The sequence below is a fragment of the Rhynchophorus ferrugineus genome, unplaced genomic scaffold, assembly GCF_030347505.1.
Source record: "Rhynchophorus ferrugineus isolate W39M unplaced genomic scaffold, kcgeb_rfMv2 rfM3, whole genome shotgun sequence".
In the NCBI taxonomy this organism is placed as follows: domain Eukaryota; kingdom Metazoa; phylum Arthropoda; class Insecta; order Coleoptera; family Curculionidae; genus Rhynchophorus; species Rhynchophorus ferrugineus.
The window spans coordinates 53,076,726-53,088,875 of NW_027472582.1; the positions used below are offsets into that span (position 1 = coordinate 53,076,726).

The window sequence follows — 12,150 nt, forward strand, 5'->3', positions numbered from 1 at the left end:
GATTTCTCAGTTGGAGCTGGCAAATTAATTTATTATATTATGATATGGAAATAATCTAAATAAGTTTATCTTGAAATATAGATTTGTAATTCAGTTCAGCCTCGAGAATCAAGAAGTTAAAAGCATAAAAATACATGTAATGCGAGTCTTCAGTCATTTTTTAACCGACTTCGATAAAGGAGGAGGTTCTATGTTCGGTTGTATCTATATTTTTTAATGTATGTTCGTCGATTTCTTCGTCAATTATTTGCCGATTTTCAAATTTCTTTTTTTATTCGAAAAGCTGCACTTCCGAGGTGGTCCCATTCTTAGGATCTCATGGGGTGAAAGCGAAAAATCGAGGGAATCCCCCAAATTTCAAAGGCTTGTCCAAAATTTTCACATATTTTTTGTCTAAAATAATCAGATAATTAGGTGTAGTGTTATTGCTGAGCTGACATGACGGAAAATCGGAAGTCGTTTATAGCAAAGCATTTAGTTTGCGTTAAAGCATTTAGCTCCCAAACGGATGTCGCGGGTTCGATTTCCGGCGCGGACAATAACTTTTTGTTGTTCTAATTTAGTTAGAACATTTGTCAAATCACCTAGGCTAGGTAGCGGACCCCGGAGCCTGAAGCGCTCCTTATTTTCAATTGTTGTTTCTTTATATCCATTTTTCCTCATACGGGCTGCACCTTTACTTGCCCTACCCATTGTAATATTAATAAAGTAAATATCTAACACTAAAAAGAGAAAAATAAAATATTTTTAATAAAAACAAAAATATTTTATTGATCAGTTTGTTTTCAGTTTAATTTGGCACAATAATAAATGACCTTGTGATGTTCTACTCATCCATATATATATATAGATATATATATATATATATATATATATATATATATATATATATATATATATATATATATATATATATACTGTTGGACGCTACGGCGCATGCTCGTATGTATATATCAATGAAAAGAAGCTCTATTTATTGGAACAAATAAGATGTCTAACACTTTTTTATTGCATTATCATCAGCATATAACTGGCAGTTGAGGTGAATGTTTAATTCTCAACCAATACGCTGTTAATGCCGCAGGATTTCAAATATTCTTCACCAAATCTTTTTTCGATGATCAGTTACTATTGTTCTCACCTCGCACACTGTCAGCCAGTCAGTTAATTTTTACAACGTTCTCTTTGATTTTGATCCATGTATTTTATGGCTTCTTATATTTTTTTTTGCTTTTTATATGGAAGGTTTATTTTGCCATAGAATGTAACATATTCATTTTCATGTTCAAGTCTATATTAGTTCCTCAGCTCTGAACCGATATCTTAACTTAATCTAATAAATGTAACTCCTGTATGATTAAAAATTATTAAAAATCGTGCATGCCTACCTACAGGGCATGGAAATAATAATATAGAGAACTGAAATATATACGATATTTATTTATGATTAAGGTGTTGTGTCGCCATTTGCTTTTAAAAAAGTTACAATTCTTCACGGAGTAGATTCGTAAATTCTGAATAATTTTCAATGGAGTGATGTCCTTTTCTTCTATAAATACATCAGCCAGTGTTTTCAGTGATGTTTGATATGGAAATCTACTCCTCACTCTGTGCTCTGAAACTAGTGTGGCGGTTGTGCTAGCCAAGGAAGTTATTTAATAATATAATTATGTTCTTCAAACCAAAACTGAACTTTTTTGATTTGATTGACTTTTATTGATCAGATATCGTAGAATCCTGGACATTATTGATCAATCTGCGAAGCGGAAAACATTTGGTGAGCTATATTCTTTGGTCATAGAACAAGGCACTCATTTTAGCCAGGATGTTTAGTATACACAAAGAGTTTACTCAATAAAGAAAGAAAAACAACAGATGTATCGCAGAGTTTAAGGTAGTGTTTTGGGCCCCGTTCTTTACCTACTCTTCATATGTGACATACCACAAATAGAAAAGGTTGATATGGCTACATTTGCTGATAACATTGCAATACTTGTCGTTGGAGAAAATAGCGAAGAAGTAACCAGAAAACTTCAACACGCAAGTAATTACATAAATAAGTGGAGCCAGACATAGAACATAAATGTCAACGAAAGTGCATGTTGATTTCACCTACAACCAAAATCTTCATATACCAATAACTATGAATGAAATATGGATAATATCATTATCCTAATGGAGAAGTTCCTTGGGATGAACCTCGGAGCGCAAGGCTTCGAAGGAGAAAATGAATTGAAATTTAAATACAAAAATATCTAAAGTATCCATATACAAAATAAGTTGCTGTTACACATACTAAAATTTATATAGATCTATGGAATTCTATTATGGGGATGTTATGCGAGAAGTAACCTAATCGATATAATACAAGTATTTCAGAATAAAGTTCCGAGAGGTATTGTGAATACACCCATAGGAACATCTACTTACACGAAGATCTTTGGATTATAACTGTCATAAAAGAAATTAGGAGATTCGCAGGAAGACGTGAGGAGACACTCCACTCCCGTGTTTACACCGAATTGCTGCAATTATTTGACAATACTGAACTAGGACTCAGACTCTCTAGAATCAAACCATCTGATCTTGTATAGTTATGTGATGAAGCGCAGTCAGAAAAGGCCTACTAATTTTTATTTCATTAGATATCTAAGTAAAGGCCAATGGTTTTTCCTAGATTAGTAAGAGATAAATTGTAACTTAGTCGGCAAAGAGTAGTAATAATATATTTTAAAAAATTAACTTTTTAGTTTATTTTATTAAATATTTGAAAAGAAAATTAATATAATAATATTAAACATATTTAAAATATCTAACTCATAAAAAATGAAGTAATTCGATGGTTTGAGGTATTCTACATTTTTATTTTAATATTTAACTTTGCAGTTATTGAAATATTCTTAGAAAACCCAATCTTTGTATTATATCAGATAATCTCTAAATATCTTTTATCATTTTTCTCATGAAATATTTCAACATTTAATTCCTACAAACCCAATTTAGTATACCACTTATTATATGCTGTTAGAATGCTATAAATCGACAAACAATATCGTTAAAATAAATGTTGACAAGTTGATAAAATCTAGTTAAATTCTTATCAGTTATACCTATATTTTTATCATATGCGGCTCATTATAATTTTTTATGATTTCTACACCATCAATATTTTGTTAGTTAGTCAAATTGATTTAATTTTCGATCTATATAATCATCTAACTTTTAATCTTTTATTCCAACTAGACTTATTTAATTCCTTAGCATTTTTGAGATCCCAATTAAATTTGAAAGATATCAATTAATAATCTTCGAATAATCGAAAGTCCTTAGTCAACGTGTAAACTTTTTAATAATAAAAAGCACCCACTCTTACTAATTATTTTTTAAAAATCTTTCTCCAAAGTCAACTGAAATTCTTCATTAAAATTACCATTTCTCCAAAAAGTAGGAAACATTTTCGTTTTAGATTCACACCCAAAAATATATCCAGAGGAATATAATATGTCTCTAACCTAACCGACTAATAAATATTTAGTGTTATCAATAAATACTGTATAAAAAAGGGTTTAGTACGGAAAGTTGAAGATTAACTTTGCATGAAATATTGGTAATCATGAAATTAATTAATGCAAAATACAACTCCAATTAATATTATTAAGTTTATGGTAATTGTGTTTATCAAGTAAGTACGTAAAAGTGACAATTGACAAATTGTTGAATAGAACGTTAAATGCAGTAATAGCATATATTATTGTATTTATTAATAAACATACAAATAAAACAAAATTTATCCAAATTCAAAATAACTATCAGATTATTTATTCTATTTGTGATATTGTCTATCAGTTAAAATTACATGAAGAATTTCTTGAATTTTTCTCTATTATTTCTTTCACTCAACCAACCAAAAGTTCTCTCATATTTTACACCGAAAATATACAATTAAAAACAAATAAAATATTGCCCTTTTCCAAAGGAATTATTCACTTATATTTTTAAATAAAAATTATTATTTTTTCTTTATTTCTATTATCCCGGTACCTTTGTTTTTTTGCAATGTTTTCAATAATACTGGAATAGCTTGAATTACCACAAATGTGTAAACAATATTTCTTAATAATCTTAAAAAAACAATACTAATATAATAATAACATTAAATAACTTTTCGTATGAAACTGCACATGGTTTAACATGACAAACGTTTTATAGACAATATAAGATGAAATATTTACATAGGTATTACTATCAAATAATTTAAATCTATTATTCTCAATTGATTACCCAGCCTCTAGAACCTATGGTGTAAAGTAATCAAATTAAGAACATCTGATTAGACATGACTCTGGTCATTGGGTGTTTAACCATGTAGTAAATTTGATAGAGCAATTAATTCGTCAGACACAATACGTATTACTGATGGTTAGCTATATTCTAATGGCATTTAGTTAATAGTAGTAATTTATAAATTAATAGCAAACCACAAAATCATTAATTAATTAATTTTGAAATGTCAAAGCAACAGTTTTAATGCTCATCAGTCGTATTGATTGATTTCAGAAAACTCCACAATAAAAACTCTAGCGGTATCAAATCGAGCGCTTTTGATGGCTATAGTATTAGTTTAGAATTCACAAAATTATTTAAAAATAACAAGTTTTCAATTAAGATTCCACCATTTTATTTATCACACCGTGAAATACTCATAGGCTCGTTTTATCTAGTATTCTAATAAAAATTCTATTCTAATAAAACTTGAAACTTAAGTAAAATGATGTTAGTGTACAGTATTAATATTTTACTATTAGATATGAGATTATATATATATATATATATATATATATATATATATATATATATATATATATGTATATTATTGTTTGATATGTTTAAGTGTTATTAAACTCATGAAAGAATATTCGCAGATTTTTATTTTATTTATAAAGTTAGATAAAGGTTTTCTAGATAATAATAATGATAAAAAAAGCTATTGAGTTTGAAACACAATATATGACAATTAGTGAACGTATAATTCACATTATGAGTCAATTCACACTATTTTTATGGTTAGAAATCAAACATGAGAAAGAAAAAATATTTTAGTATTTGTGATGTGCAATAGATTTTTTTTTTGCTATGCTATTTTACGTATGCTAAAAATCTAAATCTAAAGTGTTTTTGAGTGTTAGAAAACGTATCAGGTGGACTGATCTTCAAATAATAATATTGTGGTTTATTCCTATACTTGAACATGCAAAATGCAAAAGTGTATTAGTTATTCCGGTGGTCCTTTTATCTTCCCTCCATAAAAAGGATCTTTGTGGAACCTCTTGCGATGCTCATTACTGGCAGCTGCGTAACTAGAAGAAAATACATGAGATGTATTGCATCCGAGTTGATGGTATTTTTGGTACAAGAAGAATTGGAAGCTTCTTTGTCTTTCCCTTCCAAGACTAAGTTGACGTTGAATGCTTTCTAGATTATGAAATGTGGAGGGTTTAAAACTACACTTTTATTTTACCTTAAAAACCTATTTTATTTTACGGAAAGAAGTAGCGACTTGTTGAACCGCACCACGAAGCTATACTGCCGGGTTAACTCATTTCTAATATAAGCCAAACGCCTTTGTCTGGACGGCTTGTAGTCGTAGTAAAATTATTTCCGTGTATTTCCGTACATTCGTTCGCTAGTTTACGATAGTGGTACCGGAATATTCATGTTGTACCGCATTTGAAGTGATTGTCGGAGTTTTCATGATTCCACATTCCAATAGTCTATGGCTGAGAAACTAACCTACCGTAGCTTGCCTTTGGTGGCCGTTTATCCTGAACTACATGCTTCCAAATTTCAGTACTCTATGTTAATTCACTGCAACTTCAGTGCGCTTTGTGTAGCCTTACCAACCATGAACTGCGATACTTCTGGCAACAATCCATAGACTAGAGATTTTTTTGGAAACATTGATGTTTCCTAATGGATCCAAGATGTCTTTCCTGACAATCACACCATTTATTGTAAGGCATTTTTCGTCTCAAATATTTGAAAGCTTCGAGTTACCGGTTCATGACTAACTTACATTCTTCATTAAACGCTTGATATCTACGGAGAAAAATACCCTTTGGATCTACAAGCAATCTACTTGAAATTCCTTTTCCACATACGTACAAATATTTGGTAAAACTAACAAACAGTCTCATATCACTACAATTTTTCAGTTATGTTCAGCGTATTTGATTGAAATCCTGGAGGGCCAGTATATTGGTTTAAATCTCCTTCATGTTAATTGCATAATCATTACGAAGAGGAGGAATATGTTTGCTCTCGTGAAGCAGTACAGGTTTCAATATAAGCTTGTAGTAGCTTCTATTCAGCTGAATCATGCTTCATATTGAAACTTTCATCAAATCATTAATGCCACAATCATGATATTATAATTCAGTACCAAAAATATAAGAAAATATTTGAGAATAGATGGCTCTACCAGTAAGAATGTACGCTTATTGTTAATAAAACTCACTACTATTGTTTTTTGAAGGAAATTACATGGGAACAGAAAACAGCGGTAAATTCTGTAGTTTACTACGTTACACATGGTCGACCGAAGAATGAACAGCATAATTAGGTTCAGGTCAAGGCTGTTCCGGAAATGCTAAAAGAAAGAGAGGGAGGCGTAATCGTATTTTTTATACCTTTGAACCGCATGGTAGATTCCTCTATGGGTGTATATGAGCTTTAAATATTCTTAGTATAAGTAACTAATATTTCTATTCTTCATAGTAACTTTTGTTATTGGGTAGGTTAGACATACATTAACATAATGTCAAATTGGATTTTTAAAAAGGTTAAACAAATATGATATATCACATCACTAAAAACTATTTTCAAAATATTAGATGGAAGGTTCTAGTAAATTTATACAAAAAAATTCAACGAAATACAATTTTTATATATCCGTACTCTTTTTTAAATAAATTATTTTTTATTATTTTATAGTATGATTAAACTATTTTAAAAAAAGTCGTAATTATGTTTCATGTGTTTCAACCCAGTTCCGCATATACAAATTCGAATTTTATTGCTACTTAAATTAATACCATGAAATCTGCAATTATAGTTGATATTAATATTTTGGGTTAAAACAATTACTGAAGAAATTATAGCTGGTGCTAATATCGCGAAAGACTAATCTTGTTTTAATTGCTCAAACCGAATTGGTAATGGTGAAACCTACTCCAAAACCCATTAAAAACGAACGTGTGTATGTTCAATTTGGAACTGAGCCATAATAACGCCTACAAAAATCATGTTTACTTTCATTAGAGTTTTTTCGTAGCCGATCTCTTGCTTTCTCTCTCTCTCTCTCTCTCTGAATGTGCGAATTTATATTTTGCCAAGACGACACTGAGCGTCAATCGTTTTGTTGTGGACAGTGACGTACGTACCAAGCCTGGAAATAAGTTGAATGTTACAAAGTAGCTAGAGCATTTACGATGTTTAGAAATCACGGTTGTACGTACAAATTTCTCTTTATATAGTAATAAAATGTATTATATAACCGAATTTATCATAATATATAAACCACAAGCAAATACCGCATCCTAACAACTTCTAAAAATCATTGTTGATATTTCTTTTTGGCTTTACACGTCAATTTCATAACTAGATGTAAGAATGCATCTACAGGGGATAGACAATGCAATACGAACACCAGGCAATATGATTGACAACACTACTTCCGTGTAAATTATGTGGTGCGATATTACTGTTGTTCGTTTCCATTTCATCTTTTGTTTTTCTGTGTATTATACGGTGAAACGTGTGATCAGCTAGAGACTTCGATATAGGGAAATCGTTGGAGGTTAGCTAGCGGGAGCATCTAAAACAAATGAATTATTTAACGTTTCACAAGCGAAAGTATCCACAGTAATGACTACACAAAAAATGGTAAAGCAAAAAATAATAGTGGGCGAAATCCAAAGTTAATTGACAGACAACGACGAACAATAAAAAAATAGTACGGTGGGCTCTTCACAAACTTTACTAATCAATTGCGAAACCGTTTGTAAGAGAAATCAGCGCTAAACTGCGAAATAAGTGGTGCAACGAACATTAAGCTTGGAACTTATTGGAAGATGTGAAATAGTCTTATGAATCATCGTTTGCAACGGCTGGGTATATGTTTAGAGAACCACAATTATACGCTTTGGAGATTAGGATCTAGATATTGCGGGCGGTAATATTGTGGTATTCAGCTAGTTCTTTCATTCACATCATTGGGTGGATTACCGCTAGTAATATCTCGACATCCTCAATAATGAAGTTCTTAATATGATTAGAGCATTGCTTGTAAATACTGCCATATGTTCCCATACACACAACGAAACACAAGGTTTAGTTTTGGTTTGAGAAGCATCAGAATATATTCTAACACCTTCTTGAAAAGTCCAGAAAAATCGTCAGAAAATCACAATTGAACTATTATGAGAAGGTTTAGAGCAGAGACTGGTAACTTTATATTTTTATAATACACAAGTATAGAATTATTTTTTCCGTCCTCTGTATACCTATTTTAGTTATGTCAATTGCTAGAGTTTGTTTAATAACTGGACCTACTGCTTAAAGTAGACGTCGAACTAAGATTGCCGGCATTAAACCGACCGTCTGGCTAAGTGACCAACCTAGAGACAATCCTAGAAAACATTGGGTCCATCTCATCTTACAACCCTGGAGGAGTTGGTTTTCCTTGTCGGGTTTGTTTTGAGTAGTTGCAAAAGGATGTTGCTATGGACAATCACAAATATAAGTTAATAACCAGCCACAGATGTAATTTTATAATAGAGCTATAATTCCGATCCATTACATTATTAAACGATATTTTTTAGAGGCACCGTTAACACATATTTCATTTAATATGGACACCATACAATTACTGGTAGACTGATATACTCTTATTACAGTCTTCTTGTTACCAAGTAGAGTTAATTTGCATTGATATGATGTCACTATAGCTTACGATGAGAAGATTTTTTCTTCGTGTAATGCCTTCATCCACATTTTTCTTCAAATTCATTTCATCCAAATATTACCATCATGCTTATTTAGTGAAAAATGTCAGAAGTTCTGGAAGAGCAAATTTCCAGAAACAACATTGCTTAAAATTGCACTTCTTTCAATATTTGATAAAATATTTATCCAAACCATTTGACGGTACGCGTCATGTTGCTGGTTTACTTAGATTTTTAGCTATTGTTCTCAGTTGGCGTTTCCTGATGTTAATGATATATAATGTTAATATATTTAATTAATTAGTTCTAAAGCTGATGATAATAAATTTAGTCAGGTTTTGTTCTTCAAATGTTTAAACTTTAAATACAATTTTCAGCTGTAAATATTTGAGAAGAAATATGGCTTCCCCCTGTAGTTCGCCCTGCAGAGTCATATGGCCCGAGACATAACTGATAAATCGCCTATTGCAAATCCAGTTAAAGCAAGTATAGGAGATTAAATCAGTAATACAGGATAATAAATATGTATATATGGCTAAAATAATAAACTGAAACAGGAGCAATTGCAGGAGTTTTTCTAATTATTTCTTTTTCTCTCTCGAAGTATGTGTTATGAGTTACGAGATATGTTACAATCAAAACGAAACTTTAGCTAATTTTACCAAACATTCTATGTGGTTCCGACAATTGGAAACTATTTCAGACACTTGTAAGCTTCAATTTTTTTAAAATGCAATATTTGAATGTACTAGATTAATATATGATGATCAGTGCACAGTTGAGGAATGAATACAGAGATGCAGATTAGTATGGACAAAAAGTTTACCGAATAAATAGTGAATTAATATCTTCTTAATATTTTGGATGGAACATAGAATGAGTCCCATAACAAACATAGATCCATATCATACATTTCGATATGAAAATTGATATACTTAAGTCCTCATGCCTATGAAAAGCGTTTGACATGTGTTTCGGCAACGCGCTTTTATATCTACATACATTTTATATGACATATGCCAGCGCCGATTTGACTAGGATGCATCCTTAACAAGAATCCCAAGACGAAATTAAGGCCTGGTGCATAACTGGTGCCATATACTTCAATTCAAAAATCGTATATTGATTCTTTAGAGGTAATTCTCCGTATCTAGTAGAACCAAAAGGGTGTTTTATTCGAAAAATATGCCAAGTTATTTTTGTGTATAACACTCGGCCTCATTATGTAAACATTGTGAGATAATATTTGAATATTTTCAAGTAGGAAATTGTATCATCATAGCCACCGTATTCCCCGGGCATTGCTCCTTCTGACTAATGGTTATTCCACTGAATGCAGCACGATTTGGCTAATTCGCTAAATCTACCATGGTTGCTATATTTCTGAACTTGGCAGCACTAAGTTTTGCCACACATCTACTTTTCATTTGAATTTTGGCATTGTTAACAAAACGGTCTTCAGAATATTTTGTTACAATTGAACACAATTTGTGTTGTTTACAACAACAATATATTGTCAATATATGTCATATAATATAGTGAATATATCAGCCTAGAGCACGGATATATCTATATATTTTTAAGCGTAAATAAATCCAAAATATAATTTAGTTCTATCGAACCAGAAACCGAATTCACATTTACTTTCATCCTCTGAATATATAGATGGAATTGATGTCATTGCAGATTTTAACTATAGTCACCGCTAATTATTAACTTTGTCGAAACTATTCAACAAAGTACTAAATTCAAACTGGTCAAAACGCCGTTCTATTTCAAGTTTAATATTTATATAGTATTTATCTTAAAATCACGGGCAATGCTAGATGGGAACTTTAATTCATTGTATTGGTTAATCTAGAACAAGTCCATAGGCTAACTATTGTTATAATGACATAATACTCGACAAATACCTCTAACATCTTTTAATATGTCCTTTTAAATTAATAATAAATATCGATCATTTTGAGCATCGTTATATCGATAATTATCGGACATCCGGTGTATCGTTATGTTACTAGGGCAATTGCAAGTCGGATAGTGGCAGAAAGCCTCAATACTCTCTAGTCTCATAAAATCAAACCTAATAAACAAGTAATCTTATAAAACAAGGCCGTAACATACCACAATATGGAGACATTTTTGAGAGTTTGTATAGCAAACCTTATTTATGACATTTATGACATATTTACGCATGACGATTTATCTTTAAAAAAGACCTTCATGTTAGACAGAAAAAATAGTCGATCTGTACAAAGAAATGTTAAAGAATAAGTTTAAGGTGCATCCAAAGCTGTACATAACATAAACACGGTGTGGAATCATGGATGATTAAATGAGCTCCAAAAAAAAAAAGAAAAATCGACTATATAGTCAAGTTGTTTCCGAAACAGATCAGCGCCAGTGGTTGCGCGTCTCTTCATCGTTAACACTCATGTAACGATAGTAGCATTAGAGCAACATAGGATGTTCGATTCTGAATGATATACGACCGGTGATGCGGTTTTGCCAAAAATATTCGGGAACACGACAATGCAAAAGTTCAAACATCGACTCAAACGATGGATTTTTTTACAATCCGAAATATCGAATTGAACCGCGTACAGTCCTGATTTGGCATCCAATGGTTTCTTTTGCAGCTGATGAACTCAACGTCTGTATTTTAAAGATACTTAAAAAGAAGGTAATATAGAATTGAGATTATGAGAAATTGCTTGTAACATACGGAAAGGATTGTAACATTCAAAAAAAAATTTAATTTCGATTATCAATGTTCGATTTTTCATTATTATATCTGCAATATAAATAACAACTCTCGTACTACATTAATTAATTTTACTGACATATATGTCAATTACGGCATCAGTATGTAACCTATATAATATCTATATCTATTTCAATTAAGTTTAAATTTTCCTTAAACTAATGAAAACATCCGCGTTGATCAATACTAATCAAGTTCGACATTCAGCTAACATCACTTATCTGAACGATTATTTCGTAGTTTACATTGCCAATAACCATAGCGTTTGCCAAAATCTATTACGTCAGGTGTGGGTATTGGAAAATGAGTGCAAATTTTGCGAGGATTTTAAAAATACGACAAGTTGCAGTAGCGGAAATGACAAGAAAACTTTATTACTCTACG

The 12,150-nt window shown here is 31.1% G+C and overlaps 1 protein-coding gene across 3 annotated transcripts in view; it reads left to right on the plus strand.

Moving 5' to 3' along the window:
* LOC143193589 (uncharacterized) overlaps positions 1–12,150 on the plus strand; it is a 397,105-nt gene that overhangs the window by 70,867 nt on the left and 314,088 nt on the right. The window lies entirely within an intron of this gene.